The 25,273-nt window shown below is 38.8% G+C and overlaps 1 protein-coding gene across 2 annotated transcripts in view; it reads left to right on the top strand.

Annotated features, from left to right (window-relative positions):
* Positions 1–25,273, top strand: part of LOC124168538 (spastin) — a 387,851-nt gene that overhangs the window by 85,116 nt on the left and 277,462 nt on the right. The gene's annotated exons all lie outside the window — the stretch shown is intronic.

Genomic DNA, 25,273 nt, shown 5'->3' with positions numbered 1-25,273 from the left:
CAGATCATCAGACCTTCTTTCTTTTTTTCACCCCCCGCCTTTCTGTTTCTAAACGTTCTTTTCTATTCGGACTTCCTTCTTCCATTAACTCCTATGCCAAATGTGTTCCAAATTTTGATCCTTTTTTTCATCCCTCACCCAACTTGCACCATCACTATCGTAATTTTACCCCTATTCCTCGCACCACCCGATGACTATTCTTTGTTATTATTTGTAAATACTGTTGAATATTTTTTGTTTTCGTTGGTTACGTTGCCTAATGTTATGTAATTATTTCTCCTGTTATTGTAGTCCTCTGTAATTGGCCTCGCGCTGTTTTTGGACTAAATAAATAAATAAATATATTGCAGAGAGGCTTTTATAGACCATGGATTGTCTTCAGAGAGTTTTTCTAATTTTTTAAAATGTGGAATACTAGTTTGAGTACTACTGAGTCAAGTTAAGCCAAGTTACATTGTTGTAAACGGTCTTTTGTCCAATATCCAAACTGACATGGTATGGCTAGGGACTTTTAATGTATATAGACTTTCAAATATAGAATTATGTAGGGCTGTGCGAGTACTCGAAAATTCGTGTCGAGTCGAGTAGTTGGTAGTCGACTCGAGTGATTCGAGTGGTATTGCGAATGTCGACTCGAGTAATTTCGGTTACAGAGCTGTCGAAACCAGTAATTTCAAAAATCTTCCGACGGGAAGCAATATCATGAAACATTATTACAATGATGCGAATGCTTTTACTCAGGGCTGTTTCCGGTAGTTTGGATACATGTATATCAATTAAATTGACCACATATGACTAGAGGTTAATTCATTTCAAAGGTGCTTATGGGACTTTTCAAAACACGTGAATTTTCATTCATCTCCTAATACTGAGACAATTACCATCAATTTGCCGGTCTCGGTGGCGGCGGGGTAAAGTCCTCGCCTGCCAAACATGAGGTCGCGGGTTCGAGTCCCGGCTGGGTAAGTTCCCCTCATCCAGGACATGGTTGTTCGTGTACGTTTCATTGTTGAATATGTTGAATACCCCGATTTAAAATGGCCTATGTGAGCTGTATTCGGAGGTTTTTTTGTCGGAGGTGGGAATAAAAAAAAATCAACATTCCTCATTATCTTTTCCTTTTTGCATCAAGCTAAGTATTCAGAAAATAAAATTCACTAAGGAAGTTGAAAATGAGAATAAGTTGTGGCATATATATTATCATATTGCCAGATCCAGAAATGACCAAACTCGACTCGACTCGATACTCGCGAGTTGTGTTCCACTCGACTCGATACTCGACTCGAGATCAAAAAGTAGTACTCGCACATCCCTAGAATTGTAAGCGAATTTTATATGTTGAATTCTGTACAAACCCTGTTACACTCCAACGATAGTTTGGAGTTCGACTTGTTTTTAGATTTGTTTGGAATATAATTATGAACAGCGAATTTTTGGAGAACAATAAAAACTTTCCTTCTGGCATCCCCTGCCACTTTCCATTGCGGTTGCTGGCAAAATAACGCAAAAGCAGAGATGCATTGAAATCGTGTCCCTCCGCGCCGCTTGGTGTATTTTTCGCCTCAATTCGCTGCAATTGTCATTCGCTTGTGCATTTTCTCTACCAACAGTAATTCCAGAGTGCATCGAGGTCACGCCGCAAGGGGGTAAGAATGGCATGTTTAATTGATACGGTGGAATTGCAATTAAAACTCCGCTGCGCGAATGTATGCCAATACTTAAATGCACTCGCTTTATTTGGCCCATGCGAAGGTGGAATAGTGTGGAATCTGGTGGCATTAGTCTATACCCTAGAGATACAATATAAAAACGAGAAATGAAACTCATATAGGTCATATTCGTGGTTGGATAAAGGATCATAAAATCGTGTTTGATGCACTGTGCAACAGGAGTATACAGCTGGGAAAAAAATTTATTTTGCTTTCATATGTGACTTAAATCAGTGGCAGTATATGAACAAGTTATGGTACGCAGAAATTTCTCGTATTATACCTCTAAAACTGGTGGTTTTCAGTGCATTACGGTGTTAGTATTCCGGCTTATTTATAAACTCTCACCACCAAGATGGGATATTGTCTATACTTCAAATAAAATTGACTATTTATGTTTGACTCTTTCGTTGGTAGTGTAAGTAAAATTTTTCACGTTTTTCCTGAATGACCTCCTTAATAAAGTTATGCATAAATGAAAAAATTCTTTAGATACTTAGATATTGGATTAGATATCATTGCTGTTCTCGCAAGCATGATACTTCTCCTATGCCGTGCCAAATGCTTTGGAGTTTATCAAAAGGTTTTTCTTTATATTGTGAAATTAATAGAAATTAAATTATTGATATGGGGTTTTGGGTTTATGTAGTAGCAAGGGTGTTGGCTTCCCACCCAGTTACTCCGGGTACAAATTCCGGCTGTTACGTTGTTTTTAGAGAGGAACGTGCTTAGTGTTCTGTGGAGAATACTTTGAGTACAACACTTCGTCCATCGGACGGGACGTTAAGTCGTAGTCCTCTTGACGACCTTTTCCATGAAGCAGGCTAATGTCGACGCCAGGTTTCTCTCCACCCTTCATTTCCTAGCCCTACCTATGACGAAGATAACCTTAACTGTCGGTCGTCTCCTTCAAATAATGTACCATAATTATTTTTATTATACAGGGGGCCTCCTCTTTTGATATCATAGTGCCTTGGTTCTTAAATTCGCAGTTGTCATTCTTTATGTCCTAGTAAGTAGTATTTTAATTTAATTACGGGGTCACGGGGTGTTGGAAGAAGTTTAAAATAATGGGCCGATAGAAAAACTAATGAGCAAATACTATTTGAAGTCCATATTAAAAGAAAGCAACCGAAAAGAAGTATAATTTGAAAAACAGAGCTCATAGGACACCATATGAAGCATAAAACTTCATATAACAAACTGGAAAGAAAAATTCTAAGTAAAAGACCGAGAGGGCGACGGGGATCTTCGCACATAAAATTATTGAGGGTTGAAATGGGATGCACAATTTACAATAAAAAACAATATACCAGCCAAGCATGATGAATAATATTTGGAAAATTGCTAATAGCGCTTAGATTTTATTGTAATCACAGCTCAAAGTCTTGCAATCAGCGAGTTTTAGCTCGAGTATAATTTTTTTTGATGAAATATGCCGCTAATAAATGGAAACTCAGTTATCACACAAAACCCTAACTGGTGATGATAACGATATTGGAGTTAATAATGAAATACACTTTGTTACTTCCACAAAATTCTGGAATCTGGTGGCATACGATATTGGAGGATATTTGGACGACATAATAAGAGATTGTTGGAATTCTTGGGTGAAACAAGGATAACCTTTAGCGTAAAATTATCTCGCGGTCACATAGCGTTAAAGGATGTGTGCTATTCACCGTGGTGACATGGCCGGTGACCGGCTGCCGTCCAATTCCCGTTGGAGGCGAAGATAATTTTCACCTGCGCCCCAGGCCCTTCGAAAGTCCATGCTCGCTGTACTCCAGTTCGTGCTGCCCTTTTTTTTAAAGAGCGGACCCCCTGATCTTGGATATTTTTCACCGAGGCAATAAATTTCTCTCCGGAGGCTACTGGGAATCCTTTCACAGGTTAAACCCTTCAGAAGGATAATTAGTGAGAATTTTCAGTGAGTAGAGAGATACCGTATTTCAGGTTTTATCCACGTCAGAAAACGCCTTATCTTCAAGGCGTGTAATGTATCCCTAATTTATTTTACCCAGCCTGCGCTGTTGCTGAAGAGGATTTATACCTCCAACTCGACTGGTCTTATTAGTGACTTATTATTAGGGTTAAAACTTATTTTGTTATTTTGAAATTTTCACGGTATTAAAAGAAGACCTCAGAAAACATTGCCTGTATCTCAACTGCAAAAGTTTCACCTCACTATTTTCCCAGATTTTTTTAAAAATGTGAGGTACGTGAGGATGTTGACCTGGTCCCCTCCGTGTGACCTGAAAAATTAATGTTGATAATTTTAATTGCTTAGGGTTGTTTTTTTATAACGTCACCAAAAAGACGAATTAGGACTGGTAGAGAGGTATAGATGCCTCCTTTATAGCGTTGTGTGGATTTGGATCGACTCTGTTCCAGAATACTAGTTAAATGATAATTCAAGGATATATATTTTGTTAGTTTCCTAGTCCAGCTGTAGCTACTAAACATAGAGCCAAAGCATGATTTTCCACGCTCTTAATTTCGTGGTTGGTTATTAATTTTATTCCTCAAATATTATTTGATTCCGTATTTACAATCGAAAAGGAGTGTTTATCATCATAAAGGGTTATTAAAATAAAGAGCGGGGAAGATTAAAAAGTTATATAATTTTTTAAATCATCATGATGATGTTTTATTTATTCGCTAGGATCTGTAACCAATGTCCAGTATCAGTGGTGGCGGGAGAAGTCTTAGCCTGCCAAATCCAAGGTCGTGGGTTCAAGTCCCGGCTAGGTAGGTTGCCCCTGGGTAGGGTTTGTGTGTTCGTGATTGTCCTACGCTGTTGTTCTTTAGATTCCCAGGCCGAGAAAGCCTTTAATGTGCAATGTGGTCAAGATAAAAAAATTAAAATAGAAAGTAAAATATACCTAGATGGAGATGTTGGGTAATCTTAATTTTTAATGATGATTTTTATGAGAATGAAGGTAAAATAGAAAGTCATGTAATATTAACTCGTGCTGTCTTGTGGGAAATATTATTTTTCCTTAGATATGAGGAAAATCTATTCTTGGATTGTTTCCGTGCTTCTCTCATTTCATACGAAGTCTGTGGTTTTCTCTGCTTAATCGGTTATGAACCATCGATATGTAATTAACTCAGGATGAATAATCCGTGGAAAGCGTTGAGGCCGTAGACGCTTTACCGCGGCGGAGCCTATGTCGTAATTGAATCATTTTAAAGTAAACATTTTATCGCAAGCGCTGGGACACCTTGAGATCATGCTAGTATGAAATTGTTAACGGTGATGCTTCCAGCGAGTTTTGATATGTGATAATTCTCACCGATTTATTTGCTTGTTATTGGAATATGTTTATTTCTATACCACCGAAACAGCTCCATACGGCATTTTACCTCGGGTTTATTAACATGTTAACAGCTTAACGTACTTGCACAAACAACTATGCCGTGGATATCGACAACTTACCCTGGCGGGACTCGAACCCGTGATCTCCTGTACGGCAGGCGAGGACTTTACCCCGCCGCCACCGAGGCCGACAATTATACCTACTTTATTTATTTACCTTTAATGATGCAAATATTGTCAGGATTTCATTTCTTTTTCAGATAACATGACATCATTAAGCTATGAAGTACTATACGTTGTTTACTGGAAGGCGATGATTGGAGAAGTTTAGCATCTTTTCCAATGTTCTGGTCTTATAGGGATAAGTTTTTAAAATGATAATTTCTTGGCAGCCTTTGGTAGTATTCGAGCTTTCTTCCCGTCGTTACGGTGACTTTGGTGGCGCCTCGTGACGTGCCCATGAATTAATTAGGAGGACTTCCATTCCTCCCTTACACTTTAGGTTATGTTCGTCGTTGAGCAAGAGAGAGGGACTTCGTGACCCTCAATATTCCTTGACTGCGGGGACTGCTAATCCGCGCGTTAATGTAGCGTCACAAGTACGAGGCGTGCCTGAATTTCTTGGGAATTAGGCGCGGCGTCAATTCCGTCACTGTGGGTTAATGAGACTGCAGCTCTGCTGCTTGAGTGAGGGACACTATGCTAATCGATCCGTCTTTGGTCAAGATCCTTCTTCGTGTGCATCAACATGCGGTGGCGTATGTCGTAATTAAATAATTTTAAAGTAAACATTTTATCGCAAGCGCTGGGAGACCTTGAGATTATTTATGCTGATTTGAAAATTTGAACATTGATGCTACCAACTAGTATTGATATGTGATAATCCTCACCGATTCTATTGCTTGTTATTGGCATAGTATTTTATTAGTTATTTACCTTTAATGATGCAAACCGCGTGGGTTGTTTTCCTGGTTGCAACCCTCCACCCCTTAATTATTAAACATTAATTAAAGTTTTTAATTAATCCCATTTATATACTTTATGTTAATAAATTCTCTTACAAAATTACTTTTTTTAAATCCTAAAAATCATGTTCTCAACATCAAAAATCTCAAAATTTTCTCCGGAACCCCCTTTGCTCAGGGGTATTTTCCATACACCACGGAAGGGCCCCGACATTTCCGGTAAACCCCCCCCCATTTCAAAATCATGGCTACGCTACTGTAAACATAACCAGGTATGTTACTAGTCAGGGAATTGAGTTATGTGTCAGGGAATTCGAAAGCCGCCTGGAAAGTAATGTAAATATCAGAAATATTCGTGGATCTGTTCGTGGAACATTAGTAGTTAGTATTAATATCCTGAAATATTTTATCCCCGAAAAATTATGTTGAATTGAGAGTCGTGATATTCTACATATATATTTCATTACATTTTAATTAACTACTGAATTAAACCCAGATGTGAATTAAAAAATACCTACTTAGTCATTACTAATGATTCCTTTCATTTTTTACAGGTACGTGTGATTCTTATTTCCGGTTGTTGTCCGAACTATATTTTTGTAAGTACCAAGCCATTTTTCCAGGTTTCATTGCTTTTTTTCGGGTATAAATATTAATTTTTACCTCTTTCAAGTATTCTGTCATTAAGTGAATGAAGCATTACTCTGTTTGTGACAACCCATCCAACGGAATGATCGATGGATTATTCTCATTATTAGCTTGAGGTGTCGTCAGGCTCTTATCGCGCGGCGTCTCCTTTTTTTATTCCTTCTTCAGTCCTACTCCTGAAACTCACGGGCGTAAAAGTCACTGACTTGGTCCCCGTCCCTCAGGAGCGTAACCTTTGGGGGCCCGACCTCAGTACCCGTTTCCATTGTCTGTGACAACTCGTAAATTTATGGTCCTACGGTATTCTCCATAATCGAGTGATTTTTCACCAAAAATTAAATGTGACGTTCAATTCGTAAGCGGTAACTTTTTTGCGCATATTGTGACCTTTGTCTTATTGTTGAAAAACTTTGCCTTTAACTATCAATTCATTACTATTTTCCATTTACTTGGTTCATGTAGCGGTCGGTGAAATTGTCCTCGTGAATCTTAGCCCATAAGTTAATGCCTATATCCATCGTACTTCAGTTGTGCCTACGGAGTGGAGAAATAACCGATAGAAGATGTCGAATTGTAATCTTGGTCACGTGCGTCTTATTTTAAAAAGTTTTATTATAATTGTCAATCTTTCGAAGGAGATTTCTCTTCGAAAAATAATGATTATTCTTCGACCAAGGACGTGAGAAAAAAGATATTTTTTTCCGTGAAGGATTCGTCGCAACCTAGATATATATCCATTCGAGGAACATATTATTTCATTCCAAAACCTCGTAATTTAGCGCATAAAATTATCCATTTTGCAGAGCCTACGTTCTTCGGTAAAAGCCTCTCAAAATATTATGTCTTTCAATGATAAATTACGAGGAAGATCTCAATGTTCTTCGGCTCGTTTGTCTTTATTAAAAAATCTGCTGTCATTATTCTTTCGAAGAAGATTGCTTTTCGAAAAAGTAATGAATATTCGGCAACCAAGGACGCGAGAAAAATATTTTGCCAAGGATTCAGTGCAGTCTAGATATCCATTCTAGGAATGTTTTCTTTCTCTCTTAACCTGGCATACCCTTGGGAGGAATAGACGACTAGTTGTCACCTGGAGGATATCGCGAGATGAGTCCACCTCTTGAGGAGCGTCACCATGATTACCGTTGTTCCCTTAATGCATAATTCATCTCGACGGACCGTACCAGAGGCTCCTTCCTCGTTCGATATCTCTCGCTGCTGGAGCATTCATTCACGACAGCGTCGAATCAAGCGCATTGCGACGGGAGTTTCAATAACATTTACGGTCCATTTAAATCTGAAGGGGAGAGAGGGAGGAAAAAAATGTATTCCCAATCTCGATGTGATCTTTTGTTCCCGTCTCCTTTTGTCGTTCAAACCTCCCCGCTCTTAACGTCGCTTTGTGTTGATTTCCATCGCCTGCAGTTTTCTTAACTCCGCTCCCTGCGGTAGGAACGTAGATGTTGGTTGGTACCAACAATCGTCGTTTAGTGCTACGAAGCGTGGTGTCTCTTGTGGAATGGACTAAAAAAACTTGATATTCAACAAAGAAGGAATGTTTTTTTGAGGCCGAAACGATGGTGATTAATTGGATTTCAGGATATTGATTAGTGCATGTGTATTTTATCACGAACGCCTCGCTTTACTGTCGTAATGTTAAAAAAATGTTGGTCGTCATGTGGCATCCTTGAAAAAATTTCAAGCTAAATGTTTTTGGAGTACATACATCTTTGTTTGTTTAATAAACTAATATATTGTATGTAGTGTTGGCCAATAAATTTGACTACTACGTTTCGCTTTATTATTTTCGCGAATGGTCAGGGATTGGAAGTGCATGAAAATGTGAATTTCTTTTTGGTATCTGTGGCTTGTATATTTCAATACATTTTCATTTCATAATTCAAAAATTATTTATTTTAACCTAAGTTAGTCATAAAAATAATGAAAATGAATGACGGTGGCTTTTCAAGGCAAGTTCAGAAGATAAAGCTTGTTGTCTCTTTGTGTACATATTTGTTTTTCATATTTTTAATATTCGTAATGTAAATGCTGCTTTGAGCTGAAGTATTTAATAATTTATAAATAATTTTTGTTGCTATCAGCGTAAATACTCTGGCGTACCTAAATTGTGTGACTCACCACCATGTTTCTGTCACAACAACATATTTACATTCATTTGATAAGCTCATATTGTAGGTATCTAATTTGTTTTTGGAGTCCATGTTATTGTTGTAGTGTCATCGGCATTACTTTTAAAACCAGTATTTAGACATGGAGGTTGAGTGTGGTATAATATTGTTTTGACCTTAGGAAAGGGAATTTGGAAAACAGTTCCCCTGAAATGAATGCCTTTTTTCATTCTGTTTACTTCGTGGAGTTTATGCATAAAAGTTGCGAAGAAGAAGGGAAGTGGAAAATAAGTTGGAGCATCCAAGTTTGCGGTTTTGGTGTTCGTCCTCAGCCCATTCTTGCTCGAGGAAACAGTTATAGCCTTCGTAGCGAGCGATAACCTTTTATCTTCATATATGATTAGTGAAGAAATAACCATGTATTTTAAAGAAGCCTTGGACTTGCCTTATTTAGTAAGATTTATGTTTATTTTATTGCATTTTTATGTTGTTTTATCTATGAACACGTCATTTTTTTGGTGTCACATGAAAAGCTGACGGATAGTTTGCAATGACCATCTTTCAACTCTGATATTGTTGCGCGTAGATGCTTAGGAGGTAAATCGTATTATCCTCTACTTCACCCCGGTGATAGTATAGGTGATAAAAAAATAGATTGCCCCTTAGTATTATAAAATATTTTATTCGCGGACGATAGTTTCTCTCGCCATTATAATTAACGTTACGTATGTCTTACATTCCTGAAATTAGTGAATGCTTGTCTACTGCGTTCCATAAATAGAGTATATTGCCATGAATTAATTTAGCGTAGATATAATGTATTTACTTCCAATATTTTACCCTGTATACCAAAATTACCAGTTATGTTTCGGTCGAAAACGCAACATTTTTTAACTACGGAAACTGTGAGCTAAGCGCCCCGATTGGCCGCGAGTTTGCCCTGTTGCCGGATGCTCTGGACAGCTCTTGCCTTCGACTGCTTTACCCATAGAGGTTACTGGAGGGGGCGCGCCCTATCCTTTCCAATAGCGGGAAGTGAAGCCAGGGGGGCGTGGCCAAATTGCGCATTATACCTCTATGGCTTTACCTGCCGGAGATCGCGATGTATCCAAGGCATGTGGCAACGGGGCAAAATCGCGTCCAATAGTGGCGCTTGGCTAAAAGTTTCTGTATTTTAAAAATTGTATGTTTTCGACCTAAATATCGTGTGTAATTTTGGTTCCTACTGGCATCAGCTATCCAGGGTTAAAATTTCTTGACACAATTTTTCTTCACCCTGCATATGGCCCTGAAAATGATGTTACGAGGAAGTGGTGTAGTGTGTAGTCTGCAATGACCTTAATGTGCTGGTTTTTATCATCGAAATGAGGTTTATTCTCATTCCAAGTTGATTGAGGTCACCTAGACTCCTAGAGTGAGTAGGGGCTTATTTATACACTGTAAATGTTTTTATTTTTTTGTTACTGCTCAACGAGTGGATGCTTGTTTTTTATGTTCCGCGAGTGTGGTATATACAATAGAGTTCGTTGATATATTATGTTTGTTATGATTACGTCATCATTTCACGCCCTCACGGCTGTCTTATTATGGCCTGAATATCCCCGTAACTGGGGATAGGTTTGCCTTATATTTGACGTGGAACTGTAGTCGTTGCCTTTGTTGTCAAGGAAATTGGATATATTCATTTTTCCGACTTGAAGAGCCTCGTAAGTTCCAGTAGTGAGTTGGACTTTTTTTCTATTGATGCTGTTTCAGCAGTGTAATTATTTTGCTTTTGTTTCAATTCTTCCCCGCTGTTGGCAGCACTGGTCTCGCTCGCAAAACCGCGTGTTAATTACTGAGGTCTCACGCGCGCTAATAACCCCTTCTGAGTAAACCCTCGGCCCCTCATATACACGTTGCTCCCCTTTCTACTGTTGTGGAATCTTTCCCTCAGCCCTTAATATCTGCCTTCTGCGTCCGTCCCATTGTCTTCAAAATTCCTGTTCTCTCTACTCCGGGCCTGCCTCCTTCATTGTTTGCGAAAGCACACGGGCTGGGGTGTAAGGAGACCACGCACGAGCCTGATTGCCACCCCTTAGGATACCCCTGTGGCGTATAAAATAGGAAACCTTTCCCTGAGGGGTTGGCGTCACACGTGTCTTCCGGAGTGTGCAGTCCTGAGATCGATCACCGTCTTAATCAGCGTAGAAAGGAAGTTCTGAGATTTTTTTTAATGAACGAAACTAGGTCTTACTTGGATGCTCCCCACATTCATTACACGAATTTCTTTGTTTTTTTTTTTCGACCTTGTGGAGATTCTCCGTCTCTCCAAGAGTTCTTTAGGTCTTCATGAAGCTCTTTTTTGCAAAGGGTTTGAAAATTTTAGTTCGTGAATATGATTTGATTCAGTTTATTTTTGTTGATACCTGTATGATTCCAATAATCCTCGTTTTATGATGCACTATAAAAAAATGTATTGCACAACAAGAAAGGAAATTAGGTTATTTAAAAGGAATCATGTTCTTTTCACAGTTTATCACTTGTTTATAACTAATAACTTCAGGCTTATTCCGTGTTTAACCCTCACCCCCGCCCTTTCAACCAGTCCTTTTCCTTTCCGATAGATGTCCTCACTGTCACTTGTGTACTTTGTGTATAAATTTATGATGCATGCAAGATCAGTCACCTGACGATGTAACCAAGTTACGAAACCCGGGTCGTGCCCATAATTAAATAACAGTGAACCTTACAAAGTTTTATTTCCTTACTTCCATTATCATTTGTTTGTTTGTTTTTTGGTGGAACGTTTACTTAGGTAAGAGATATTTTTCCTAAAGGATAGGTTTGGGAACTCGATGTTCCTCTGAATAGTTAAGGATTTAAATAAAGGCTTGGCGTGATTTCGTTGGAGAATTTCTTTTTTATTTGTTAGCGGCTTGTGATTTAATGTCCTCCTCTTTATGACGAATTGTCATGTGATAAAATTCGTCATACTAGACCCAATTCATGTTAAGGGCCTCATTTAGCATGTTATAGTCAACATTCATAAATGTAAAATGCCTGTAATGAAAGCGGTCTTGCGCGTCTTCACTAGTATATACTGCGGGCGAAAGCGATTACCTATGTATAGATGATCTCATAATATATACCGTGTTTGAAACTTTAAATAATCATCTCTATTTCTGTGGCAACCTAGTTGGCCACATTTTGAGGTACGATGGCCTGATGGAGACTATCGTTGAAGGACATTTGGTGGGCAAAAAGGGCACGGGACGGCCCCGAATGAGTTACAAAGACAGGTTATAAAGGATGCAAAAGAAAAGTAATACGTCGTTATAAAAAGGTTAGCGGATAGAAGAGAGAAATGGAGAGCTGCGTCAAAGCAGTCTTAGGATTTTTGACTAATAATGATGATGATGAGCAACTTAGCATCTCCTCCGCTTTTACTGCATTCGCTCCATGCTAACCTTCTGTCTTCTTCGTATTTCCCTAGGAGTTTCCTCTCCTCGCCCAACATGTCTGTCACTTCGTCGTTTCTAATCCTCTCTGTCCTCCTCACCTTTTCCACTTTCCTTATCTCCCACATCTCGAACTCCTTATGTCTTTTGTCGCACTCAGTGAGGTTGTTCTAATTGCTGCGTAATTGATATAAATGGCGTTCAGCGAACGGCCGGAAGGCTCCACTTTGGTGTAAATTAGTCAATATGTATCGTATAAACCGGCGCTAAAGATTCGCATTCGATTTAAGTCTTGGATTTGGTCCGATATTTTTGCGCTGATTTCAGTCTTTGCAGTTCGGTGATCTCGAAGATTCAGTGATTACCTCAGCGTCGTGTAAAACGGCCTTAACGGTGTTATAGTCAGCAGTAGCAGTGACTCGTCTGGGGAGGATATAACAGCTTGAGGAAAGGCTTGGAGGCGTAATGGCTGGAGGATTCACTTCAATGGCATATCCCTTGGGTTGAAAGAGCCTGGAGCCAGTGTAAAGGAAAAAAATACACGTGATACTACTTTCCAACGGAAAATTCCCATCCCAGAAATAACCCGAGAGTCAAAATAATTCGCTCTAAATGTCACATTCCGTTCCGAGGCTGCCTAGGGGCGCGAAGCTTTTTTCTCATTAACCATTCATTCGTGCTGTAGAAACAGAAAAAAGCTACTCGAAAGCTACACTTGCATGCAGACTCGTCGAAATGTTGCTAAATGATTGCTACTCCTAAATGCTTGGATATCTGGAGTGATTTCGATGAAAGAAGACCCGTTTGGAGTTCAGTGCACATTTGGGGCAAGGAAGTGAATTGGTATTATACGTTTACTCATGAAGCATGCACATTTATATGCATATGAAACGATCCTAGTGATTTTTAATTCCAGCTAATGTATTTCCTCGTTTTCTCACTTCTATCGAACAACTTACAAACTTAAGACTTGTTGGAGAAAAAAACATTAGTCACTCTCGCCTTTTTTTGTTGACAATGAACCTTATTTCTCACATGTTTAATGCAATCACATGTGGTGAGAAATGGAGGCCCTCTTTTAAAGAACGTAACAGGAATGGAGATCACAGTTTTTGTACCCATTTTGGGGGAAATGGAAATTACTTTCATAGTTGTAGATTTATCATATCGCGTCTTTACGTTCCATGCTTTGCCTACGTGCTACTTGCGCTTGCATGAAACGTGCTCGAAGTTTTTCTGACCAAAATAATACATAATGAAGTATTGTTGTCATCAATGGTCCTTTATCCTAAGACTACTTTGATGCAGCTTTACAATTATTTCTCTTATCAGCTAATGTGGTAACATTTACGTGACTCTTTTGTTTTGCATCCTGTATCACATACGCCACGTATTTCAGCCGAGGCTTTAGTGTGCCTTAATTACAGTCGTTGGCTCTTACCTTTCTTACGAGCTACCTAAAGCTGGAGGTCTACTTTAAGGAGGCCTCAATTCCTCGCATAAAAGCTTGATACATGTTGCTACTTATGGTGCTTTACTAATGGATTTCGAAAATTTTCGAAGCGCGGCGATGAGCCCCCATCGATCCGTTTATTCTCAATAATAACATTATTAATTTGATATTTTTAACCAGGAGGAAAAATATCGGAAATTTATGATTCCTATTTTTTTATAAAGTAACGATTAAGCATGTCGGTTAACAGCCTAATAGTCTGTATACACTGAACAGTGTACACCGTAGGGACCTGTATGGGACCGTCTCAGGTAGGAGGCGGGCCCGTGCGCTTTCTACCTGAGTCGGTCCCATACAGTTTTTATGGTCGATCCTTCCCTTCCCCCGGGCGCTCGCGGACAAACTCTGGTAGCTGGCGGGCCAGTGCGCCACCCTACGGTGTACAGACTATAATCTCGGATCCCTCTGTAGTCAGATACGCGAGTGGCGGCCGTAAAACACCCATTTAAATCCGCGGCAGGTGGCAACTAATGGTGTGGTTAACGCTAACCTTAAGATGATATAGCCTTCCACTTTTACTGGTGGTATCTGAAAGCTCTGTTTGGCTTCCGTATAAGATCAGACTTCAAGCTAACCTCAAAACTTAATTTTGTGAGCCCTCGGTGAAAACATAATTACGTGCATTGTTTGGAATTGCTAAATATTATCTCCAAGTTGCCTAATTAAGTTCTTTACAGTGCGGATGACAAGTACGGCCAAATTATCCGTGCGGATCACTTAGCATGAGGTTCTAGTACCCATGCTTCAATGACGTCGTTTTTTTGAAAAAAAAAAAATAGCTTGGCTAAACTAAGTGGGAAGGTAGTTGTGCAGAAGAATACCCGATGGCGTAGATTACGCTCTTATCTTTTTCAATTAGCATCCTAAATCTGAGAAGTTAATTTTTAGTTTAGTGCGAAATTGAAATTTATCACTATTTCTTTCTATAATCTGACCCTTGTGTTTGTCAAAATGTTGAAAGAGAACCAAGCACTTCCATTGACCAAGCCTTTAAATAAGCTTAAAACATTTCTATGTATTTCAAACCGCGCTCGCCTTCAATTAAGGTTCATTTTTCGTCTGTTCCACGCCCCCCCCCCCCCCCGTGCACGGCTCACGGATGCACGCAGCATATCGCTATCATCACGTGTGAATAGCGATGGTGGTTTATTCATTCGTGCGTGGAGTGGAAGGGACCCCCCGCCGACATCACTTGTACCTATATGCCGTCTTTGTTTACAAGTGTGGGGGCGGGGGAGAAGCAGGGGGGGAAGGATGGACCCCTTGAGTTTCTCGCATCACCCCAGGTACCCCCCTTTTGGGCTTCTCATTTGAAACGCTCGTGATGCTGTGGGTGGTAGTACTCGTTACGAGTTATACATCTCTCCCTTCTGCCCCCCTGTTTCAGTCCCCTCGTGTCTACATGTGCAGTCTCCGGGTGGAACTCGGATTGTAAGCGGTCGTGTGCAGCGTATCGATTTCCTTTCGTGAGCATCACTATGCACGCCCGTTTTGGTCCCCCCAAGTCGGCGGATGCCTTAACCGCTCCAGAGATTAATACGCCGCCCCCGTAAGCGTCTGCCCTAGTGCGTGATAAAACATCAAACCTTCTGCGTGAACGGCGGTGAATAGGGTGGTTTCCTATTTTTTTATTGTCTAAATCTACAGATTATTACTCGTGGAGTACGTATTTCACGCTTTTTGATTTTTAAATGATGATATCTATTTTTCGCGATTAAATGGAAAGTGAAAAATTTCAAGCGCGCGAAAACGCGATGGCTAAGTATTAATGCGGGGAAAATCCCATGTGACGTCATTCTGGTTCCAGCTGCCGCCGTGTGAGGCCACCTTGGTGCGAGGCTATGAGCGCCACTACGATGCAGGCTGCTAGATGGTAGCAGAGTACCCTGCTAGCAGGTAGCGCTTGGCTTAAATTCTTTAATTATGGAGGTTCTATAATCCCTTTAAGCACGTGTTGTCGCTACACAGGTCCTCTATTTCACATTTTTAGAAACGGCTTTTTAAGAAACTGCCTGTCTGTGGTAGGCCACTACACCATCGCTGTTATTTGATTCTCATTTTCCTTTAATTGCCATGGTAATCAGGGAACGTTAATAGCGTATTGGTCCGTTTAGTGGCCTGGAAAGTCAAAAATATGTGGCTCGATTCCCGGTCCAGGGTATTTTGTTGCTGGTAGTTTCTTCTCTCTTACAAAAGGACTTATATTGCCATTAATGGGTTACTCTGAGATGTTTCTCTCTCATATTTTGGCCTGAAATGACCTTTCATAATATTAAAATGTAAGTATTGGTCGATAAACACGTTTTGTCGTTACGTGTTTTCTTGCGCTGTGAGAGTACAAGCGAATAAAACATAAATAAAACTCTATGGTATTATATACCATGAAACAAAAGCCTGGCGATTTAGGACACCTCTCCCTGTGCTGAAGTTAGCACCCCTTGTATTCCCTTGGTACTTCACAAGTGTCTCGTGCACTCCAGGCCTCCTTTATGGTCGCAGATATCTCTCTTGAGATGAAAGATATATTTAAGGGCCGTCAATGGGGGTGTATACTCTCCAGCTGTTTGACCTATCCCTCCTGAAATATCTTTGGTGTTCACAATGACAAGGATGTTTTTTTTGTTATCACTCGTGTGCATGGTTGCTAAAAAGTATAGTTGGCATGGACGCCCATGGCACACATGGTCATATTGTGGCTTATGGAACATATATTCAACCTCTCAACTCATGAGGTGGGATCATAGTTCCAAAGTAATTTTTGTGAACTGGATAATGGAATACAGTAAATTGGTGAATGTAAGTCATAGATTTTCTGTACAAGTTGCGTCTTATACTTAAGTTATAATGGACAATCTAAAGAATTAAATTTGAGTTGTCTCTTTCAGCGTCTTTAATTCAAGGCGTCTCAAAAATGGCCCGGTTAGCAAACATTTATTTGAAATTTAGTCCTTTATTATAATTCAATGTACTATTATTAAAAAGAGCGGACTGTGGAATGAATTTTACTTTCGGTATTTGATTTATTTGTACTTCCGAGATAATGGCTGAATAGAGAAGATTGTTTTTTCGTCATGAATTTTTTCGATGTATCTAATTCTTATTATGAATCGCGATTTCCGGCCTGAGGGAATGACCCTATTGGCTTCGCTGCGAATGCCCATGGACAGCAAGGCCCAAATTTTAAATTAGTTTAAAAAAATTATATCTGGAATCGGTTTCGGGGATATTCCTTTTTTACTCGCCATTTCTTAACTTGCTTGGATTGTTTGTTTCATCGATGGAATCTTGTAATTAATTTTCTACCCACTTCCCTTATTCGAATCGGCTTGAAATGTTGCATAATTGCTTGCTTCTAACGACAATTCATAATAATTAATAATCAGACGTTTGAAAGTTCGATTTATTGTAATTAAACTAATGAAATAAATTTCCAATTGGGAATAAAGCTTATATTTTTTCAATAGATGGCGTCAGTTAAAATAATTTGGGCAGAGATTTCTGTAACAGCTCTGGTTGAATCGATTACATGGTTTACCACTAAAAATAGGGGAAAGTTGCTTATGTTATACCTGCTCCTAATTTGTACCACCTCGGTAAAACGGAAGGACTAATGTGCTATTAAAGATATTTAGCTGTTTTTTCATACGAAAAGATATTTTTAGTTGATGTGCTATTGTTAATTTTATTCATTGATAATGTGCACTTTATCATGAAAAAATAATTCTCAGCCCTGTATGAGTCCCAAAATTAAATATAGAAATCGAAGCGTAGAATAACTACATTTTGTCGCAGCGGCAAATTTAAATGAGGATATCTCCAATTCTCAAGGTAAAAGCAAGAGTAGCTTCTACTAGGGCTCCATTACGTAGACAGGGAGCCTGTGGGTTGACGAGTAGTCCATATGAGGAAAAACTCAAATTAGCAAAGGAGGGATTGGCCAAACATGCAAAATTATCGTAAAAAGGAAATCTTTTGGTGACGCTGCAGTGAAACCAACAAAGAAACCAAGGGATGGAGGTGCGTGAGAACGGCATTGTGAACGTTGCGAGGGAGATGAAATGGAAGAGATGATACATAAATATGGATTCATGCTAAGAGCGCGGAGGCGGGAAAAGGAGTGAAAAAGTTTTTCTGTAATGTCTATAAATAGATACATTGACTAGCAAGGTTCAGTGAAACGCTTGTGTTAATAGAATTGATCTGAGCTGCAATGTATTTTAAGCCAGATAATTAATAAGAGTATATGTGTGGTCCAGTTTAGGAAACCAGTTTCCTGATTTGCACCACTTGCTGATATTTATAAATTCAGAAATATTTTGATTTTAAGGGTGTAATTTCACTATTGAATTCAATGCATTACATCACACTGAACAAGATAAAATAGTTTGATGAATAATTTCTCGGGATTCCAGCGGTGTGATTCACAGAAATATTTTCATGAAACCGAGAAATATTTCATCAAACTATACGCCGGGAAAACATAAAATTCTACCAGATAAAATAGTATAGTCTATCACTTTGTAACTTATAATTTGAGCGAAATGAAATAAAATTAAAAAGTGGTACAATATATTAAAAATAAAATGGTAGAAAAGCTTTTTCCAAAAATAATAAGTTCTCTAAAAATAAAAAATAGGCTTTTCTTCCCTCGGAGAATAAAGCGTATGTGCTAGGTATAGATATTAATCATGCGCAAGCGCGCAGCTAGGAATTAAGGCTTGGGGGTTTTTAGGAGCAACTAACAATAACTATATTTTATTAATCCTTACGCTATTCTATAAGTAATATTTATCCAATTAAGTAAAATGAATTATATTTTAAAAACTTTGTGAGCTCTGGGGGGTTTATTCCCCAAAACCACCCCTCGCTGTGCCACTGATCATGCGTGCCAATCGCACGGGCCTATCAGGCTTTTCTACACTCATTTTGTATGCAATGAATGACTCCGCACACCGTTAAATTAACAGTTTTGTCAACTTTATGAACTGTAACTCAACCTAGGCAAAATGACTGCGTCTACAACATCCATCTTCCACAATAAGTTGCAAACATTAATGTAGATTAATAAAATGGATTTTGCGTATTTTTAGAACGCATATTTTGTTGTTAAATAACCAAAATGTTTAAACAGTATCTAGTCCTACAGTTTACCCCGAAAGAAAAAATAAAATTGATAGAAACTCATCTTAAATTATTTGCAATTTTTTCGGTGCATTACATCGGTGTGCGGATTCATTTATTGCACTGGCGTGTCTACATATTTGAATTTTTCATAAAATAAAAAATAAATTAGAATTGGGAATAAAATTTCCTTTAAAATGACGTATTATTCATTATTATGGCATACACTGAAGTCCAGATATAAATTTGCGAAGTACAGCGGCACATCATTTTGACGCCGACAGTAGGATCGTTCGCCGTCGAGCGGTCGCTCCACCGGACCCCGCTGCAGCGGCTGCACTAACTGCGGGAAAGCATCCGGGCTCAAGTCTGCGTCGTGAATGAACGAGATTCAACTGGGCAGACCGGCGCCACGTACTTCCTCGGCACGACGCGGCCGGAGCTCCCGGGAAGCGTGAAATGGTCGCGCGGTGGCGTTCATGCGAACGAACGTGATAAAAGAAAAAAATAAAAGCTGTGCATTCTCATCCAGTCCTCAAAGGGGGTAACCTTCGAGCTTTTCAGCATTAAACCGCAGTACGCGTAATGGGTGCGAGGAAGTGTGACTGCAGAGAGAAAACTGGAAGCACAATTATCTTCAATTTTGGACATTGGGGAAACTCATGTTAGGATGAAGAGTGGCCGATACCTACATTGCAGTCCTCATGTGTTTGAGAGAAATGTGAAACTATTTTTTACAAATTTCTCAGCTAAACAATGAGAAGTAATTATTCCACGTGCTAAGTAGATTTGTAAAATAATAAAATGTGAATATGATCGCCAATTACCCATGAATACATTTAAATTATAAATGTGGTTTATCATATCAATAATACCCTTAACAGTGTTTCATTAAACACTTAAAATTTGTTTTACATAAATGCCAAATGAGCTTTGCTGTACACGCACCCCAAAAAAACAACCTTTCTAAATAACTAACGTATCAATAATTATTTGTTTTGATGTAGTGCTTTCCTATTAGGTACATTTTTATCCAATATTTCAAGTCTTAAAGACTTCATGCTAAGAACGTTTTAACATGATCGTGCATCACTTCGACGGTCGTCTTGGCATGGAATAATTCTCTGGTTTAGTTGTGTTTAATCCATCTCTAGCAGAAGTTATATTGCGTTACACAGCATTGGCAAATTTTGAGAAAAGTTTTTATGATTCCGATAGACTGTCAGGTTTTTAGGTAGACAAAAATGAAAATTTGGAAATGTTTACTCATATATCAGGAGAACTGGTACAGTGGAAACGAGACTCCAGGGCGGGCTAGCAAGGTTACACTCCTAGGGCAGGGACTGTAAGCGCGAGCTTTTCACCTCTGCACCCAGAAGGGGGGAGGACGGGAAGGAGAAAGGAAGGAGGCGCCGCACAGTGGTCCCAAATCGAAAAAAGCTGGCCAAAATTAATAACGTCGTAATTTTAGCTAAAGCAGCAACAAAAGTGGATATCTCCCACTGATTTTGATCGTCTGAATCTGATTTTGGCATTATTTTTACGATGTCTCTTCATTTTATCTATATTTGAGCTGTTATTATTTAAACGATTTTTAGAAAATCTCAATATAGATGTCATTGCGATTGGTGATAACTTGGTGTTCATGGAGAGTTTAAATTAGTATAATTTTAAGGTAAAAGATGTATAAATTGTTGTTAAAACCCATTATAGAATTTACGACATGAAATTGGTGAGATTCGAACCCGCGATCATCAGCATAGTTGGTGAGATACCAAAATCGGAAAAAAGTGCTCACACTCACTCATTTTTGGCTTCCATATATTTGATAAGTCACGTAAGATGAAATAAAATGACTGGTATTAAGAACATTGAGGAAAATAATGTTCGAATTGCAATAAAATGGCTTTCATGTATCACAGAGAACAAATTTAAAAATAATCGTCTCCCGATGTCACACCATCGGACTCATTGTCGTTCTGCGAATCACTTAAAATTAGCAAATTTTCACCTCACCTGATAGGCTGACCTCGTTTCTTTGTAACTCCTGATGTAATTAAAATGTATGATTCAAATATTTGCACTAGTCTTCGAAAGATATCTTCATAATTTAACATTCTTGGGTATTTTCTTGTACAATGCTCTCGGAATTTCCTCATGTCTAGGTTCCTGGCCTCCAATGCTTCCTCCGTTAAAACTTCAATTGTAAGAAAGGATTCTTTGGAAATTGCTGTTCCATTTATCAGCACTTTATTTACCATGAGCAGAATATAATACCAAGCATAATCGATGCACAGCTCAGCTATTTCAATGCAATACTGGCTGAAGGCTTCATTATTTATCTCATAGCCGCAGGACAGAGATTTTAATATCACTGAAAGTCTATGAATAAGTCTTTCATCGATACCCGTCGTGAATATTACAAATCACATTAATAATTACATTTCATACACATAAAGCATTTATTCGTAGATTTTTCAAAATTATAGAAACTGGTCCAATATTTCTTACTTATTGATTATAATTTTATATTTACACGTAATTTCATCTTGTCTGAAATGAAATCCTGAATCAAAACTTCACTTTAAAAAATATGATGATTGAGATTAATTAGTGATTATTTTTATACACTGCATATATTCACCGACTGTGCATACACGGTAATCATTTGCACTCACTAGATGCGAGAAGGAGATATTGATATGCTTCTGGAGGGAATTTCATTTCCTTCTACAATCAGCTTTTGAACATCTCTTTGCAATGCTCATCTGTCCTCGAGCTTTGATTCCACTTTCTCAGGAATTTCGAGAAAACATTCTTCGCACAAAACGCGTCAGAATATTTTTTGCATGCTTGATTTCATTCAGTCGAAATCTTGTTTTCAAATATTCCACGACATATTCCTTCTTCTTCGCTTATGACTATTCTCTCCTCTCTGTATTTTTATTGTACACCGCAAGGTACGAAAAAATTTGCGGCACCCATAATTCAAATTTAACAGGAGTATTTACGGCTGAAACGATGAATGTGATTTCTATAAGTTGTCTATTTTTAACCAATAATAAACCGGAAATTATGATTTGACATTGAATAAAAGATTCCTAAATTTACAAGAACCAACATTTGCATTCCATAAGTAGAAAGTTCTTATAGAAAGAAAGTTCTTCTTTAATAAATAGAAAGTTCTTAATTCATTCCATAAAAATGGAAAGGGTATTTCACGTCGAATATTCGTTTGTAGCAGAAAATATCTGGTCTATAAAGCTTATATAGACTTGCCTCTGAGTTTCCGGCGTATCCTGAAATTTGAATGCCAAATATTGGCAAACCAAGTGCTTTAATTATCTGGACAGGAGAAGTTTCTCGAGTAGCCGTGTTAACACAGTTCGGAGCACAGCACTTGTTCACATAGAAAATCATTAAGTAAAACTGAGTGGGAAAATTTCACCACATCCATGCAATGGCTATGATGAGGGAGGCCGTCATCCTCATTCCATTATTATTAAAAAATGCACGAGCAAGATTCACGCTCCATTGGTGGGTTTAGACGAATTTTTCCCTCCAAATTCAATCCTATCTACGTCTATGGGCTGTTGAAACGAATCTGTGAATTATTCTTGGCATTAGGGAGCATTTATTTCTCTTAGCGCCAATACCTTATTTCGGAATAACGTGCTGACAACGCAGTACAGCATGCAAGGGATCTCTTCTCTATAAAAATCTGAGGAAAGTTTTGCAGAGAAAAGCATCTTGTGGTTACTGTAAGGTTCTCGCATGAGGACTTAAGTAGTCGCTTTTGATCACTCATAATGTTTCTCATTAAGAGCATGAAAACCGGCCCTCATTGGTTTCATGAATATTTGAAGGTGAGAGCACAAACGAGAAGTGTGCATACGATAGGCGTAAAGCACTTGATTTATGTAATCGTACAGGATGTAGAATTATGCTAAGTATACACCATGCAAGTTTGACTACCGATACAGGAATATTTGAGCGATAATGCCACTGTCTCCCGCCGGCCGCCGGCCAGCCGCCCTCAGCGGAGCGGTGCACCGCTCAACTTAAAACCCTCTAGATGTCGGATAGGCTAGTATAGGCAAGATTTTTTTTCTCCATCTTGTTGTACATACTCTTTCTAAGGATTAAGCATAGGAATCTTTGAGGGGCACGGAGGGGCACGAAACTATATTGACACATTTGACTAAAAATAGGCCCAAAAATAGCTAACATTATAAATAATTAAATATAGTTATAATAAATTCTGAAACGAACAAAAAATACTTTAATAATGTGAAAAAATATGCAAACTTACCGTATTAAAATTGACAGATGAATCCCATGAAATTAAAATAGTCATTTATTAAGTTGAATTACCCTAAAATCGACTATTTCTACGCCTCGGGCGTTTTAGGCTGAACATGCCCATGTTTGACGGGTTACACAGGTCAACATAATAATCACACAGACCTATCAGGTACAAAATATTATAGGCCATATCCTGCAGAATCCGAATACATAATTCAAGACTTCCTCGTAAAAAGTCGAAGGGAAGGGACGAGGAATCCCGCACCGTCACAAAGGCGGGCGGGTCCTACTATTAGCGAAACCAAGCATAAGCAATTAATATGCCAGCGATTTTAGTGCATTTTCCTATGAGGAAGAAAACTCCATCGATTATATCGCTAGATAAGAGAACTGGTACAACTTTAAATTCCAAATTGAAATATTTTGTTTAAGTCAATAAATAAATGTGCTCATTTAAGTATTTCATCCCGCTTTTCAAGGGGGGCCTCCCGACTACGTCCCTGCGGCAGCACTTCGCGCGTGGGAGGCTGTGATTGGCGCTGTTCGGAATTATTCCAATAGGTTTTCATTACGAACGGATGATTCCGACTCGTAGCATCGCGGTCGGAATTTGTTGTGGTTGAAATTTTTACTCCGGCGACTCACACTAAGAGGCCTCATGAAAAAGTCGTCGAAATGAAAATTTTCAAACGCAAAAAATTCCGATTAAAATGATTTTGTACTTATCCACAATTATTGTAATGCGTACAGTACTACAAGACCAGACCAGATGGTGGCTCTGAGCCGAAACGCGTTGTATAATACATGAAAATAATTGTGGAAAATTGCAAATACCTTTTATTTCAATATATCGAACTTCCATTATGCAACGCCCGAATCGGTTGAAGTTATTCCGATTGCATGGCTAACCAATCGAAATCAACCGTTCGGAATTAAAACCGATCGGAATGATTCAGATCAATATCAAGCACGCCCCTTGGTGGAATTTTCTTGTTATAATCATTTTGAAGCTTATAAATATCAAATCTCATGAGATTAAATTGTAGATTGTCATAAATAATCTTAAATTTTATCTTAAAAGATAATGGCTGAATAGTTTTTTCATCTGAATTTATTTCGATCAATGTCAGTCGCACCCCTGGTGGCGTTTTCTTGTTAAAATAATCTTAATGTTTATAAATATCTAATCCCATAAGATTAAATTGTAATTTATTACAAATTATCTTAAACTTTATCGTATGAGATGCTGAATGAAGAGTTTTTTTTAAATTTCTCTACCATAAAACGCCTAATTTTTTATTTAAAGAATTGAGATTTCAAGTCTGTGTGAACGACCCGTGTCTTGCTTTCCGTCTGCGCTCGGGGACCTTGATGTGTTATAAGGGTGTACGCATTGCGGGCACACAGCTGTTGTCAAGTGCTCGCGGTCGAAGGATGGAAGGAAGTGAGCGAGCTCTTTCATTTTTTTCTCTCCATCCCTCGAGTCGGCCCTCGGCGGCAGCCTCGCATTGGAGCTCACGGCCTGTTGCCTCAGTGTGTGTGTTTGTACGGTGAGATGGAGATAAAGACAAGCACTTGTGCGCACCGACGAACGGAGAAGATGAGGGAGAAGTCGAGAAGAGGGGGTTGGGCGTCATGACGATGGATTGTCGTCGTCTGAGAATGCTTCCCGCCGCCACACGATTCGAATTACTGTAAAACCTCGTTTATTCGGGTTGAGTGAGACCGGACGTGATCCGAAATAACGAAAATCCGCATTAACCGGAATTAATCGCAATATCAATAAAAACAATAAGACCTGTACTGTAACATAAAAACTTACCATTTATTTATCATGATATCGACCCATAAGTTCAACTCACTGCGCAATAATGTAACAAATCTTGTTGACGACGTGAATAAATAATGAGAGGAACGTGATAATGGGCTACAATTCTGGCTGATCTGACGCAAGACAAACAAAAAGAAAGTATTGTAAAAAAATATTGACGTTCGGTTAATTAATTGTTAACCCCCATAAATGTTTTCATTATATTGAAGTGGTAGGAACCTTTGGGCCCCGGCGCACTGGCAACTTTTATGAAGCAACAAAATAGTTGCTTTGTAAAAGTTGCCAGTGCG

This window comes from Ischnura elegans, chromosome 11 (assembly GCF_921293095.1).
Source record: "Ischnura elegans chromosome 11, ioIscEleg1.1, whole genome shotgun sequence".
Taxonomy (NCBI): Eukaryota; Metazoa; Arthropoda; class Insecta; order Odonata; family Coenagrionidae; genus Ischnura; species Ischnura elegans.
Note: the sequence above shows the minus strand (reverse complement) of the source record. Positions and strands in the feature narration are given on the sequence as shown.